The 13,373-nt window shown below is 42.4% G+C and overlaps 1 long non-coding RNA gene across 1 annotated transcript; it reads right to left on the bottom strand.

Annotated features, from left to right (window-relative positions):
- Positions 1-4,152: 4,152 nt before the first annotated feature.
- On the bottom strand, positions 4,153-5,591 carry LOC122425705. The gene is made up of 3 exons (XR_006264973.1): positions 5,273-5,591; positions 4,922-5,043; positions 4,153-4,275 (listed from the first exon to the last, which is right to left on the bottom strand). It is a non-coding gene; the product is annotated as an uncharacterized LOC122425705 (long non-coding RNA).
- Between the last annotated feature and the right edge of the window lie 7,782 nt (positions 5,592-13,373).

The following is a 13,373-nucleotide window of genomic DNA, read 5'->3' as shown; positions in this document are numbered from 1 at the left end:
CACAGCTGGGCGGGGCCGGGGGCGGGGCCGGGGGCGGGGCCCGGGCCGATCTGGGGAAAAGGTGGGGCTGGATTGGCTCTGGCGCCGAAGGCTACCAACACACTTAGCACTCCGACTCCGCCTTGTAACAAAGTGATCTCAGTCGGTCACCGAATCCTGACCGTCACAAGCCAGGGCCCAGTGCTCGGGATCAAATCGCGAGCTTCAGCACTGGGTCACCAAATTAGCCGCACATTAGAATCACCAGGGCAGCTTTTACAAATTCCAGGGCCCAAGCTGTACCCTAAATCAATGAATTCGGACACTGTAAGTGGGGTCCAAATCTTAACATTTTTAAAAGCAAAGCTCACCAGGTACTTCCAAAAAGCAGCCAAGTTTGTGAGCTATAAGACTGAGAGATCCTCTCTTCTTTCGTGGAGTTAACAAACTCTGTAAGGGCAAATGCAAATTAAAAAAAAAGAGAGAGAGTTTAATTCTCTGAAAAAAAGAGGAAAAGTTGCCCGGGGCTGGTGTGGCAGCTACACAGTCATCACGGACCCAAGTTCTGTCTATCTTTTCCACGCCACCGTCCCCATGGCATCATGCATTCTGATGTGAAGTTTTCCTGTGATGCAAAATAACTGTCAGTACCTTTCTCAGTTCTTTGAGAAAGAACTAATTGAAGCAGCACCTTTAAAGAGTATTCCTAGAAAACACACCTAATGAGTTCTATCTGCTTTCCATTCATTGGTTACTCACATCTACAAGGGAGACTAGAAAAATAAAAATGATTAAAATTGAAAAAAAAAAAAAATCTGGACAGTTACATTGCATCCTCAACAACAGAGGGGTTCTTTTCCTAAGGGAGAAGGAAAAAGATTCTGGGGGCAGTGAACAGCTGCCTTGGCCATTTCTACTTATTACTCTTTAAAAGTCTTTTATTATGGAGAATTTTGAACACATACAATTATGAGAATACAATGAACCCTATGCTCAACCCATGATCGGGTTTTGACCACTATTAATTTATAGTAAATATTGTTTCAGCTATACTTCATCTCCTCCCACCCCTTGCCTCCCAGATTATTCTGAAACATATCTCAAAGGTATCTTTTCACCGAAAAACATTTCCATGTTATCTCCTAAAGATAGAAATTTTTTTAAAAAGTGTTTATTTTTTAAAACTGTTGGTTTTTTTAAATAGAATTCAAACAAGATTTACAAATTGTTATTTGGTTGATACATTTCTTAAATCTCTTTTGATCAGGAAACACCTTCTTATTTAAATTCCTACAGCAGGATCAAAGCCATTCATTGTAGGGCTAAATGTACAGCTTAAAATGTCAATTCTACAAAAAATAACATAATGACAGAAATTCACCCTGCAGCATCAAGGACAAACATTATCAGATTATTTCCCATGAAAAAAATGAAGAAGACAGCCTAAAGGCACTGAATACAAGAGAAGAGGAAAATGTGGGGAAAAAATACAAAAATGAGCGATTGGATCATACTGCTTACTTCTGATTTCTCTCTGGGATTTGGCAGGACTCCAGCTGCAATGACAGAAACTCAATCCAAACTGACTTAGGCAAGAAAAAGATTTTATTTGGCTTATAAAATTGTGAAGTGTGTGTGTGTGTGTGTGTTTAGTTACAGCTGAACCCAGGTACTCATACCTTTAGGAAACCACTCCATCTCTCGGTTATGTGTTCCTCTGTGTCGGCTCCATTCTCAGGCGGCCTGTTCCCTATGATGACCACTGGTATCTCCAGATTTATACCCTGTGGGTTAGCAGTTCTCACCTTCCTAAGAGATCTAGCAAAAACCTCAGGACTGAATCTCATCAGCCTGACTTGGGTCATCTACTCACTCCTGAGTCAATCAGTCTATTTGAAATGGTCTGATTCACTAGACAGCCTGGAGTTGGAAGCCAGGACAGCTTTACCGTACAAAGTCTCAGAGTAGGACAGAGGTAATTTCTCAAAGGAAAATCTAGCAACATTTATGAAACAATGGGGACAGGGAGATATAAAACAAAACAAAAACCTGTCTTCTTCAGAGTTATGACCACATATATCCAAGAGGAAAAAAATACGGAAAGAGCAAGATGTAAGAAATTGCTAGACTGTTCCTTGCAAGAAATATGAGCAAAAGTAATGTGAACTCTAGTCTTCAGGGAAAAATAATAACAACAATAACATCAATTAACATTTATGGGGTACTTATTCTAATTCAGGCACTTTACATATATTATCCTATTTAACCTTTGTAATAAATGTATGAATAGTTAGATTATGATCTGCACTTTACAGATGAGGAAACAGAGACTTATAATTAGATAACTTGCCCAAGACAATAGATGGCAAAATGGGACCCTGACCTCTGAACTGGTCCTCTTTCCCATGACGCTCTGCTCCTTCCCAGGAGCCAGGGGTCATTTGCTCCTATGTTTTTTGTTTCTGAACCTATAGACTTCCATCATCATTTAATTCCCTCATGACATATCGCCCCATGAACAATTTTAGACTATTTATGAATTCCAAGCTTTTCATACCCAATTGACTCTGACAGAAAAGACTTTACTTGTAACTTTTTGTACTTCTCCTTGTCTTTCTCTTGCAGTTAAGTGTCAAGCTTAACCTCCAGATGTCTCTAAATCAGAATTGACGAAAGTCTTCACTGTAGAACAAAGATCACAGATTTCTTTAAACAATAGAACTCTGCATTTCTAGGCAGCTTGGGAAATATTTATTCCAATGACTAGTGACAAATTGGTCCAGTAAGTTTGGGGACAAGTTCATAGCTTTCTGCTGATGGGCCTTCCTTTCAGAAGAGGGAAGGCCCACTGTAATATGTGGGATGTGTTCTGAGACGCCTCACTAATCACGCAGGACAGTCTGACCTTTTAAGAAGTTATTACACCCAAGGCAGATTATGTTTTTACATTTCCTACTAAACTACATTCCTTTGACTTCCCTTTGGTATTTATTTCTCTATCTATGGCTGTCCGCCATGGCTTGCAGGATCTTAGTTCCCCAACTAAGGACTGAACCCTGGCCCACAGCAGTGAAAGCATCAAGTCTTAACACTGGGCCACCAGGCAGGGAATTCCCTTTTGGTTTGTTTTTAAAAGCCATTTTCAACTGACAAGATTAAAATCCGAAGCATGTACATGTCATACAGATCTCACAGGGATTATTCCTCAATTCTCATCATTTGTCATAGCAGCTGAGGTCATCCCAGAAAATCAAACTTCTCACTTTTACAATGTTTCAAACCCTAAAATGAGTTATACCTGGGGGGAGGGTGGGGCATATTTTTTAAACCAGAGAAGAGAGGAGAAAGAAAAAAGCGTACACTTTCACCCTAGTGTTCTTTCTTTATTGAGTCTTTATCCTATGTATAATTTTTTAATTTTACAGTCAAGCCCCAGTTTCTGTGGCTCCAGGCTGCTCTTAACAAAGGCCCAGGGGTATGTGATAGTGATAGCGAAAAACAGGGAAGCCTATCGTGTTGCAGTCCATGGAGTCCCAAAGAGTGGGACATGACTTAGCGACTGAACAACAGAAAGTATGCAGTATCTTTAGAGGCAGGAAAGGAAACTCCCCGGCATGAAAACCTCTCATTTTCATGAAAGAGAGAGAGAGGAAAGGAAGGAATTGTATACATATTAATTAATTAAAAATAAGACCTCATGGAAAAGAGAATGAACATAAACAAAAGAAAAAGATGTAAGGAGAGCATTAGACTTATAAATTGAGGGTCCAAACAACAGCATTAGAGAATTAGTATACTGAAGTATAATACAAATAGCAAGAAATAGAAAAGGCATCATTGAAAGTCAAGTTAAAAGAAAAGCTTAAGATGATTACAGTACATGCAGTTGAAAAAGAAAAGAATGAAAGTAAATACGAAGTCCACAAAATAGAGGATAGAAATGATTTAATATGAGGATAATTGGTGTCCCAAATGTAAAGTGCACAAAAAATGGATCAGAAGACTATAAAAGATGGAATAAACGTGATTACCTATAGGGGAAAAAAGATAAGCCTCTAGATTTCATTTGAGTCAAATTTACTAAGATATACTCCACAACTAGAAATACCCAAATTATTCAACTTTAAATATAAAGAGTTCTTTAAGCATTAAGGTGAAAAGCGAATTGGCTACAAGAAAGGAAAATGTCAGGGTGCATCAAATAAGGCACTTAACCTTTTACATTGTATCATTCAATACCCTGGCATGCCGGCCGCCGGAAGATTTCAAGGAGCAACGCCAGGGCGTTCCTTTAGGCTAAGAAATAAAGACACAGAAGAGATGGGGTCGAGAGGATCGCTGCAGTCAGCGATGATTCTTTATTCTTCTAAGCTTCATTTATACTAAACCAAGAAGGAGGCATCCCAAAGAAAATTCTTCCCCATGTACATCATCTTCAAGATAACAATCACCAGAGCTCTCTCATGGCGCCAAGGGATAAGAAAGCCATCCTATTTATCTTAAGGGCAGTCGTGCAAAGCTATCTATCTGCATCATGTGTGCATTCAAGGCTTACTAAATGTTCTGTTAAGATTTAACTTGGACAATAAATGCCAGAGGGGTGGCGGGACAGAGAGCTATGTCTGCGAACAGACCCTTGAGGATCAAGGCAGCTCCCAGAGCCAGCCTTTTGGTTCAGGCCGCTCCCCGCAGCAGCAAGAATCAGAAGGAAAAGTAGAATTGGATAATCGGAGGAGATTTAGTAAAAAGGGCTGTCCACAATGTGCAGCCAGAGATTATAGAAGGTAACAAATGATGCTGAGTTTTCCTGGGGTTCACAACCTCAATGACCAGTTAGTACCTCTAAGCACAAAGACTAACGGCCTCTGGTTAGGTTCGGAGCATCCCTGTGCAGCAGCAAAGAAGCTGAGAGAATAAGTACCTGCTTCCCTTCTCCACCTACCTGTGGATCTTCCCACTGCCGTTGACTACATCCATCCTGAAGTCAGAAGGCAAACGAAACTCTTGAAGCAGTTCATATAGGTCAGGTCACCTGGCTCCAGGGCTGGATGGAAAACGTGGATACTGAGGGGCAAGCAGAAGGCAGCCAGGACACACAGTTAGATTATGGCACTCACATACTGACATGCTTTGTGAATTTCATAAAATATTTCTTAGAATAGGCATCGATATTTACATATAAATATTTGAAATCAACTACTATAATAAGTTATATAACTGTTTATTTTATTTGACAGATGCTTTTCTCAAAGCTTTTAAAACAGTTAATAGATATTATCATATTGATACTTACAAAGTGAGCAGTTGTCCAATTCTTGAACTGGAGAAGAGTAAAGCTTGCCAAATTTTCCAGGATCAATTAATTGTGGAAATAGCTGCCAGTCAGATCTCTCATAATAGATCACATGAAAGCCAGGAAAGACTGTTTGGGTATCATTTATATCAAGGTGTTCATTTTGCTGAATATGTTCTCATTTCCTGGCACTCAAGTGTTTTTCTTGCTTACCTTCTGAAAGTTCTTTTCCTTAAGAAAAACTTAGCAATGAAAAGGAAAACATAATTAGAATTTCATTTTATTAACTGTCATTATGATGTCCAAGTCTATATGATGAAGTAATTTCCATGTTTTGGATAACTTCTGTCTGTGTGGATGCAACCAAACATACTGAAGTACATTCGGTATAGCAGGTATGTTTACAAATCTTGTGGAAGCTTTGTGCATTCATGCTAAGTCACTTTAGTTGTATTCGACTCTTCAGGACCCCATGGAGCCTGCCAGGCTCCTCTGTCCGTGGGATTTCTCAGGCAAGAATACTGGAGCGGGTTGCCATGATCCAAGATCCTGGGGATCTTCCCGACCCAGGGATCGAACCCACATCTCTTGTGTCTCCTGCATTGGCAGGTGGGTTCTTTACCACTAGTACCACCTGGAAGCCCATGTAAGCCTTATTTAAAGCTAAATTAATAATAGTTCATGTTTTCCCTGGCAGCTCAGCGGTAAAGAATCTGCCTGAAATGTGGGAGACCCAGGTTTGATCCCTGGATGGGGAAGATCCTCTGGAGGAGGAAGTGGCAACCCACTCCAGTATTCTTGCCTGGAGAATTCCATGCACAGAGGAGTCTGGCAGGCTACAGTCCATGGGGTCGCAAAGAGTTGGACATGACTGAGCAACTGATACTTTCATGCATTTCAAAGGTGCTTTTAATAAATTGCAAGATTTTCCATCATTGCCTCAAAGATTTATCAGAAATCAGAACACATTTAGGATTTACTATATCCCCCCAAACTTTCAGATAAACTTTCTGGATAATCTGGAAAATGGTCAGATTGTATCAGAAATATCTCACGAGGCATCGTGATACTGCTGTAGGAGAGGCAACAAACCCAAGCCCAGCATCTTTACCCTCCCAGTTACTACTGATGTTTGAGACCCTGAGGCCTTCAGGAACCTGAGCCGCAGTTGAAGGCTCCCTGCCGCGTTCACAGTGAGCAGCACAACCCCGCCAGCCCGCGTGTGCCTGCACCACGCCAGTGCCTGGTGCAAAGCTCAGCCCTCCACCATCCGCGGCTTAGCCGTTGTGCACATTCTACAATCGAGTGGCTCTGCTCCCCTTCCCCACATACCAGTGAGGCTGCTCCAGGACCTCATTAGCCCAGATTTCCCCCTTGGCCTTTCCCCTCGTATTCAGCATGGGTCCCTCTACCATATCCTTTGCCTCAATGCCCGGGCCCAGCTGTTCACCTCCCCTCCCCACTCCTGAAGTCAGAAGGCAAAGGAAACTCTTGAAGCAGTTCATATAGGTCAGGCCATCTGGCTCCAGGGCTGGATGGAAAACCATGGAGAGTGGGTATTGAGGGGCAGGCAGAAGGCAGCCAGGACATATGGTTATATTAGGGCACTCGCTTATGCATTTCTGCACTATCCACCCCATTGTTTATCTGGCCCAGATCTCCTCACCATGATTATGCTCCATGAGTCTTGCTCCGCTGTTGTCCTGCCCCTTCTACTCTGCCCTGAATCCTAGCCATCCACGGCAGCTTGGGTTTGGTAACAGCATTCTCCTTCCTATCATTTGACTCACACTTGTCATTGGTTACAAAAGTAGATTCACAATCATGATTCAACCAATGGGAGGGCATCCAAGTCAGGGAGGCAGGGATGAGGTCAGGAGTGAGCATGGTGATCGTGGTGGGTCTCCAGGCTGCCCTGTTGAAATGTTGAAGTTGATGCCCGAGTCCACCCTTGACCTGGGCCCTGCCTGCCCCTCAGCTTCATCTCCCAGCACCTCTTGCTCGTAGGGATGCACCTGGGCCCCGGGGCATGGCCCCTGCCAAGACACGCAGACCCTGCCAGTCCCTCCCTGCGGTTCATCCCCTCTGTGTCTTTGCTCACAGCGGCCTGTCTACATCCCTCTTTGTTTTCCACATCAATCATTTTTATTCATTTTTTAAAAACTCAACCAAATCAAAGTTTTACCTAAAATACGGTATATTTTTTGCCTTCTTCAAAGACAGACTTTCTCTTTATGGAAATGCTGGTTGGAAGGCTCCCATGCCACATGGCCACTAGATGGCAGGGCAGCCCCATTCACGGAAACTCAGGCCCCTGCGGCCACAGATGCGCAGTCCTCCTGCTCTGAAAGTTGATGACATTAAACTTCTATATCTCCTTTGTTAAGCTTCCCTGGTGGCTCAGACAGTAAACGCGTCTGCTTGCAATGCGGGAGACCCGTATTCAATCCCTGGGTTTGGAAGAGCCCCTAGAGAAGGAAATGGCAACCCACTCCAGTACTCTTGCCTGGAAAATTCCATGGACGGGGGAGCTTCGGAGGCTACAGTCCATGGGGTCGCAAAGAGTCGGACACAGCTGAGTAAGGGCTTCCCAGGTAGCTTGACAGTGAAGAATCCGCCTGCCAATGCAGGAGGCGCAGGTTTGATCCCTGAGTTGGGAAGATCCCCTGGAGAAGGAAACGAAAATCCATTTCAGTATTCTTTCCGGGGAAATCCCCTTGGACAGAGGAGCCTGGTGGGCTACAGTCCATGGGGTCACAAAGAGTCGTACACGACTGAGCATGCAAGCATCATCTTCTTTGCTAATACTTGTTTTTTCTGTTATAAAAGAAGCACCTGTTTTTAACTGAAAATTTGAACACAGAAAAGGACAAAGAATAAAATGAAAATGCTTATTATTCCACCTGTCAGAAATAAACACAGGGTCCAGGTGCTGCTCCCAGAATAAAAGGGGTGAACGTGGACCATTTCCAGTATTCTCTGTAAATACCCCCTGCTCAGAGTTTTCTCCTCCCTCACTCACTATGAGTTTCACCCATACCTAACCATAATCCCAACTCCAACCCAACCTTAAGCCCCAAAACACAATCTCCCCTTTAAATGCATAATGGCTATTTAAAATGTTAGCACTCTTAGATGAAAAGCTACGTTCACCATTCACAATGTCCACCGTGGAAATCAAATCTTATGACAACAGCAGCAGCAGGTAACAATCGTTGCAAAATTGATAACCTGTCGTTTTTAAATATAGGTAAAACACTGATGTCTGAAAAGATGTCACAGAGAAATTAGACTTTGGTGAAATGTCTGTTCAAATCTGTTGCCTGTAGGGCTTCCCTGGTGGGCCGGTGGTTAAGACTCCATCTTGTGGTACAGGGCATGCTAGTTCTATCCCTGGTTTGGGAAGACCTCATATGATGCGGGCCAGCTAGGCCCGAGCACCACAACTCCTGAGCCCGAGGGCCTAGAGCCCATGCTCCACACCAAGAGAAGCCTGTGCACCACAGCTAGAGAGTAGACCCTGCTTGCCGCAGCTAGAGAAAGCCCACACACAGCAACGAAAACCCAACACAGCCAAAAGAAAATACTCTGTTGCTTGTATTTTAAGATTGGATTGTTTAGTTTCTCTTATTATTGAGTTTTGAAAGTTCCTATACATTTTAGATAGATGTCCTCTGCTGGATATGTGTTTCTCAAATATATATTTTCCCAGTTTTTGTCTTGCCTTTTCATCATTCACAGAGCAAAAGTTTTTAATTTTTATGAATTCCAGCTTATCTATTTTTCATTTAATGGATCACACTTGATGACGTGTCTAGGAACTGTTCACTTAACTGCAAGTTATGAAGATTTTTCTCCCATGTTTCTCCTGTGTTTTCTCTAGAAGCTTTATAGCTCCATGTTTTACATTCAGATATATGGTAAATTTTCAGTAACTTTTTGTATTAAGTGTGAGGTTGGGGTTGGAGTTCTGTCTCTACAGGTGGGTGTCCGATTGTTCCAACATTATTTGTTGAAAATACTATCTTCTCTCCATCAAATTGTGATCGTAACCTTGCAAAAAGTCAACTGGTCTAATTTGAATGAATCTATTTCTGGACTTTCTATTCTGTTGCATGATGCCTATCCCTTCACTAATACCATACTGCCTTGATCACTGAAGTTTCATATTTTAAAGTGAAGTCGTGTGAACCCACCAAATTTCTTCTTCTTTTAAAAATTATTTTAGGTATTCTAGTTCCTAAGTTTCTATAAAAATTTAAAATCAACTTGTGTATATATACACTGAAAATTCTGCTGATATTCTGAATAGAATTCTGTAAAGTCTGTCATTCAACTATGGAATGACTGACATCTTAAATATACTGAATCATCTAATCCATATACCTGACATGCCTCACCATTTAATTATATTTCTTTTATTTTTCCATACGTGTTCTGTAGATTTCAGCATACAGACACAGCACAATATTTTGTTAGATTTATCCCTACATTTCATTATTTTGAAGTTATTTAAATGGTATTATTTGAATTTTTCTGGTTTCAAATTACTGTGATGTTCATATGGACATATGATTCATTTTGTCTATTGACCCTGTATCTTGCAGCATAACTAAGTATTTACAAGTTCTTGGAGCTTTTTTCTTTTAAGTTTTTCTTTTTTAATTTCTGTGTAGAAAATCAAGTTGTTTGAGAAGAGGGGAAGTTTCGTTTCTTCTGTTCCAATCTGTATGCCTTTTGCTTCTTTCTCTTGTCTCATTTTACTGAGTAGGTGTTTAAGTATGATGTGTAACAGGAGAGGAGAGAGCAGATGTCAAACAAGTGACACCTGTTGCCTAGCAACAACAATTCCAGGGTGTCAATCCTGCATGGGGTGCAGGTGTCAGGGTAGCAGAGAAAGACACGCCTCACATAGGTGCTGAACAGAACACCGCTTTCCTCATGTAGAGAAGAGACAGAGCAAGACCAGCTTCAACAGTTGAGTGTCATCCCTCATGGTCAGCAGGGTTTTCCCAGCCGCTGACACAAGAAGATGGTCTGCACACCCCCTCTTATGCTGCAGCTGAAGGACCCCCTTACCTCCCCTCCAGGAACAGATACAGCAATGGGGTTAGCCAGGTGCCATAGGACACACACCCATAAACAGAACAGAGAAGTACACGTTAAGTCTGGATCAGGGAAAGATATTCCCGAAGCGATATGCCTAGCTCAGGCTGTGAGGGCTCTTTGTCTCTTTGCTAAGAAATGTTCCAGACCCAAGGTCACTCTTATGCAACTGTGCAAGGGGCAAGAAGCTGCACTTGACTGCCTTTCCCAACAGTAGACAACCTTACATTGCTCCCAGTCGTAAGGAGAAAGCATTCAGTCATTCACTATTTAAGTGTGATGTTAGCTATAGACTTTTTAATAGATGCACTTGATCACATTAAAAAGTTGATCTCGTACCACATCTTGCAACTTTGGTTAAATTGTTTATTAGATCTCGTAGCTTATTTTTGTGAATTCTTTGGGATTTTCTCTTTTTAATTAATTTTTAATGTAGTTAACTTACAATGTTGTGTTAGTTTCCACTGTACAGCAAAGTTAATCAGTAATTTGCTGTTTAGTCGATAAGTCATGTCCAACTCTTTTGTGACTCCATGGACTGTAGTCTGCCAGGATCTCTGTTCGTGGGGGCAAAAATACTGGAATGGGTTACCATTTCCTTCTGCAGGGGACCTTCCTGATCCAGGAATCAAGCCTGTACCTGCACTGGAAGGCATATTTTTTGTCCCTAGTGCCACCTGGGAAGCCCAAAGCTTTGCGTTGCCCCCTCTGAGGTTCAAACTCAGGACCTTCAGATTATGAGACTGATACGCTGCAGGCAACTTAATGGTAGAAAAAAAATCCTCTTCTCCCATATTTGTCAAATCAAAGGAAAACATTCATGAAATCAAAACAATAACCTTTGTATTTGCCATTCTTCTTTGTAGTATTACAAATGAGTTTTCAAAAAATCCTTTATATAATGAGCAAATGTAAACATATATTGTAAATTCATAAAGATTACATAATACATTTGAAAGAAAGTGAAAGTCGCTGCCTACTCTTCTAGGCCACAGTCCACGGAATTCTCTAGGCCAAGACACTGGAGTGGGTAGCCTTTCCCTTCTCCAGGGGATCTTCCCAACACAGGAATTGAACCCAGATCTCCCGTATTGCAGGCGGATTCTTTACCAGCTGAGCCACAAGAAAAGCCCAAGAATACTGGAGTGGGTAGCCTATCCCTTCTCCAGCGGATCTTCCAGACCCAGGAATTGAACTGAGGTCTCCCGCATTGTAGGCAGATTCTTTACCAACTGAGCCTATCAAGGAAGCCCTTATATATAATATATAATTTTATATATTATATAAAGGAAAATCCTTTATATAATGAGCAAATGTAAACACATATATTATAAATTCATAAAGATTACATAATACATTTAAGAACAAAAAATACAATGTTTTATGGGTACATTTGTTTTTTGAAATGTAAACAAAAACACTGTCCATATTAAGGTAAAACACTAAAAAATTATTTCAAACAATTTCAAAAACATTACGCAAGAATTTGAGGGGGGGTGGTTTCTCTGTTTTGTTTTCACACAGTTCCCACCTATGCTTGAAACCAAAAGAATGTTGGGACAATTACAGTTTCTTTTTTTTTTTATTATTGTAGTGGTTTTTGTCACACATTGACATATATCAGCCACGGCGATTACAGTTTCTAAAATAGCACAAAACAGAGCCATAACATGGTATTGTAACATGCCTACCATAAGCATTCTGAAAATTGCAAACATTGGTTTTATCTTCCTAAATCATCAGGAGGAGGAAAGGGTAATTCGGGGACACAGGAAGAAAACAAAGTCATATCACAATACTAGGGGGAAAAAAAAATTTGGCAAGTGGTGGTAACTTCTACTTCAGTTGTGGTGCGAAAGGCCATGCCGGGGAGAGAACAATTGTCACACAGCAGCCTCCAGCAGATCTCCCTATGCTGAAAAGATTTCTCTATCTATCCTAGTACTCAAGAACCACAGGGGCAATGAGGATACAGGCTGACAGTCAGATACCTGAGGAAGCAGCCTCAGGTCCCCTGGCTGTTAGGGGAAACAGGGATTGAAACCGCCCACCCTGGCCAGGCATAACAGTAACCATTTGCGTGAGTTATTTTATGACAGGAGATCCTGGTAAGGAACACACAACTAACAAGCCACCACCAACGGGAAGAATTCAGGAAAGGTCAAAAGGAGACAGGAGACCCGTCCGCCTGTCCTACCAACCTCCCAGAAACCTTCTGGCTAGACTCCATTGTGCCTGAGTGATATGCATGCCACCAGAAAGGACCCTGAGTCAGAATGATTGGCCAGAGACAACCCGAAATTAATCTCATCACCATAAAGCCTGAGACTTCGAACTACAAGGCAGAGCGCTCCTCCAGGGTTCCCTCACCCTCCCGCTTTCCACCCGGGCGCCCCTTCCCAGAAAAATCTCTCGCTTTGTCAGCATGTGTGTCTCCTTGGACAATGCATTTCCAAGTGTTAGACAAGAGCCCAGTCTGGGCCCTGGAGGGCAACCACCCTTCCTGCAACATGTCCAGGTGACCCCTGCTCCTGATGGGCTGCAAACCCCAGCCTGCCAAGGCAGCAGGTTTTCTCAGACTCCTGCTCCTCCTGGTGTCACGGTCCCCAGGGGCCCATGATGCACTTCCTGGCTTACTGAGGGTGACCCAGGTCCCAGGCAGCATGCTCTTCACACCACCCGTCCCTGTACATGAACTGGCTGGACCAGGGCTCTGTGATCTGGCTCTTCCTAGGTAGGGGTACAGGGCTGAGTCCTTGAGGAGGATGAGAGTGGTTTGGTCATGGGCTCCTGTCTTATGCCACCAATCTTGTGCCTTTGTTAAATTAACATTTGTTAAGTGGAGTATAGGGCTTCCCAGGTAGCTCAAATCACACTGTGGGAGACCCAGGTTCGATTCCTGAGTTGGGAAGATCCCCTGTAGTTGGGAAGATCCGCTGGAGAAGGAAATGGCAATCTACTTCACTGTTCTTGCCTGGAAAATCCCATGGACAGA

This window comes from Cervus canadensis, chromosome 23, assembly GCF_019320065.1.
Source record: "Cervus canadensis isolate Bull #8, Minnesota chromosome 23, ASM1932006v1, whole genome shotgun sequence".
Lineage (NCBI taxonomy): Eukaryota > Metazoa > Chordata > Mammalia > Artiodactyla > Cervidae > Cervus > Cervus canadensis.
Note: the sequence above shows the minus strand (reverse complement) of the source record. Positions and strands in the feature narration are given on the sequence as shown.